The following is a 3,064-nucleotide window of genomic DNA, read 5'->3' on the forward strand; positions in this document are numbered from 1 at the left end:
CTTGTAAAAAGCCGAACAACATCCCCACCTGGACTGTGTTTCACTTTCCCTCCAATATTATCATCAGCATAATAAAGACACCTGGACTCGGTCGAGACCAAAAGTCATATTGAGCAAGACCAGTGGCCGAGTCCGAGTCCAAATACTAGCGAGTCCGAGACAAGTCCGAGTCCATAGAAAAACGGTCTCGAGTCCAAGACCGGACTCGAGTACTACAGCCCTGAATACATGTATTAGCACTTTGTAAAATACTAATGAAAAAGAAATAAAGGTTTATTTAAATGGGTCTATATTTTTCAGTTTTATTGCAATGTGTCACATAAAATAAATATATGATTGTGTCAGCTTCGAGATCTATACAATATGTCAGTGTATACACTAATAAAAATCCTATCCCTTATACATTTAATGAAAGTTACAAATAATTTAATAATTACCAACAGCATTGTGCAACAGGTGTCCAAAACATTGTAGCCTCTGCTATTTGTTGAGTTCCGCAGCCTTCTTTATATTGCTCCCGTTGTCAGGCGTTAGAGCCACCTGATGCTCTGGACGCAACTTTACTTTTGGCCTCTAAAGTTTCCTCTTCATCCTGTTATTTTGTCTTCTCCCTGAGCAACACTCATTTTCTTACTTTTGTGTTCTTTCTTTTGCTCCCTTCGCTCTCTCTTCTTTAAGTCTTTTCTTTTCTTTCGCTTTGTTTTGTCTCTGTCTATTTCTTCACTGATTTATGTTCCAGCGGAGGCGCGACGCTAGCCTGGCTCCGCCCTCCTACGCACTTCCGCTCAATTTTCATTTTCCTTCAGAACTCCGTCTGCGTGTCGGACGGGACGCATAAAAAAAGAATTATCGCGAGACTTTCGATAATGATATTGAGCAACTTGATATCGCAATAACGATACTGATTCGATATATTGTGCACCCCTAGGTGGAACGTAGTGTAAGATATTAATGCTTTGCTCATGTCACCAGTTTCTGATTTCCTGTCAATATTCAACTTGTAATCATGACTGCAATAAATGAACTGACTTGATGCTAGGGCCTAAAACACTAATTAGATGCAACAGTTTTAGGTCATTTCATTTTTTTTTTATAATAATACCTCCAAAACCAAGTATATTCCCAGCCATTAGCCTGTGAACATCGTAACCATTGAAACTGCTTACACAACTATACCTGCTAGCATGTAAATATTGTCATTGTGAGGATGTTTGCAAGCTAACTTTTTTTAACTATTTGGTTCAAATAACCGCTTTTCCCAAGTACGAGCCTCACAGAGCTGCATGACTGTAAATTCTTGAGTTGTCCAATTATGTTAATTTTCCTCTTATTTGCAGCCATGCTGTACAATTCATCTCCAATTATTTTATGTTTATTCATTGAATTCATGTGCTGTGTGCTGTATGCTTCTTACATTTGTGGTGTGATGGAACTGAAGCAGTCCAAGCTCCCATCTCTGTAATTTGTTACAGCAATTACAGAGAGCTCTTATCTCATGCAAATCATCCATTAATATTGCAGATGTCCTGTGTTAACAATTACTTATATGCTGTCCTCAAAAGTGTTTCCATCCAAATGGCACTTATCTCTACCCCTGTGTCCCTCTCTATCTGCCCAGCAGCCACGCCCTCATTTCCCCTGTCTGTCTGCCTTGATAAATTGCAGCTTGTTGAAAATGCACATCCACAGGGAAATGATAAATATCTATAGAGAATGGATTCACAATCTTCAAAAACCCGTCTAAAAGTCCGCTCTCACCCCTGAGGAAATACATCAACTCTATTTCTCACTCACTTTTTCTTGCTTTGTATCTTATTCCCTCTCTTTAAAACAGTCTTTAAAACTTTTTTTTTCTCCATCTGTGTCTACACAAATTTCTTACATTCAACACCCACAGGAAACACAGTGCTCTTTTATTGTCTCTCGACAAGTATGGTCCGATACAGGTCTCCTGTAATGTATTTACATTACATTTACAGACTATAACCTCAATTAAAATCTACTGGGCTGATTGATATAGTTTCAATTCAATGGAATAATCAGGACAAATATTTGTCCTGACTCCAAAATTAAGAAGACCATGGAAATGAGATTTGTGTGTGTGTAGTCACTCATTTCAAGGAGAATCTCTCACACACACACACACACACACACACACACACACACACACACACACACACACACGGACAGAGTCAATATTGATGAGTCAGACAGAAGATCTGCTACAACATCACTTTAGTGCACTTTGTTTTGTTTTTAACTGAAAATATTCCAAAGCTTGTGTTATTGTTTATTCATCATTCACAAATCTAAAATGACAGAATGACTAATGGAGTTAATATTGTTCAGCAACAGATATAAACATTCATTTGACTGTGTGAAAAAGAGCTGTGGGCAGATATCCATCTGAAAATGTTAAAAAAGTGAGCCACCCTGCAAGTTGTTAAATCAACGCTCCAGACATTTGAACAATTGTCGAAATTGGAAATCACTACATGAGGTATTAGTCTTAACAAGAAAGCCCTTATTGTTGATTGTGTCAGCCTGTAATGGAATACTTGAAGCATTTAATTCCAAACACTGTAAATACATTTGGGGATGAAAACAATTCAACCAGTTGTTATTTTTATTTTTTTACAATACACTGGCCAGTTGTCTGCTAGCACATAATATTTACCTAAGGAAAAGGCTCAAGATGTCTCTTTATTTTAATAATAATTAATTCCTTAAATTGTTTTCATAGAGTTTTTTTGACAGCAATGCAATTTGAGTTGGCAGCTCTTTTTTCCACTCTTTCACTTCATTTTTGTCTAACTACGCTCAACAACCCCTATGACACACACAACCGTGTCATTGTCACTAGGACTGACAGAGGTTTCCAATCTTCTAAGGTAAACACACACCATGTTTAGACAAGAGGAAATCAGTGTGTGATCCTCTTGGACTTTCTCTCCCTCTCACGCATGCACACGCATGTTTGCAGGCATGCACGCACGCGCACACACACGCGCACACACGCGCACACACACACACACGCACGCACGCACACACACACACACACACA

The 3,064-nt window shown here is 38.5% G+C and overlaps 1 long non-coding RNA gene across 1 annotated transcript in view; it reads right to left on the reverse strand.

The window, feature by feature from the left end:
* Positions 1 to 16: 16 nt before the first annotated feature.
* LOC116689006 (uncharacterized) overlaps positions 17 to 3,064 on the reverse strand; it is a 7,391-nt gene continuing 4,343 nt past the window's right edge. Inside the window, exon 3 of the long non-coding RNA XR_004331906.1 lies at positions 17 to 28. This is a non-coding gene — a long non-coding RNA (uncharacterized LOC116689006). The remainder of the gene's footprint in view (positions 29 to 3,064) is intronic.

The sequence above is a fragment of the Etheostoma spectabile genome, chromosome 5 (genome assembly GCF_008692095.1).
Source record: "Etheostoma spectabile isolate EspeVRDwgs_2016 chromosome 5, UIUC_Espe_1.0, whole genome shotgun sequence".
Taxonomy (NCBI): Eukaryota; Metazoa; Chordata; class Actinopteri; order Perciformes; family Percidae; genus Etheostoma; species Etheostoma spectabile.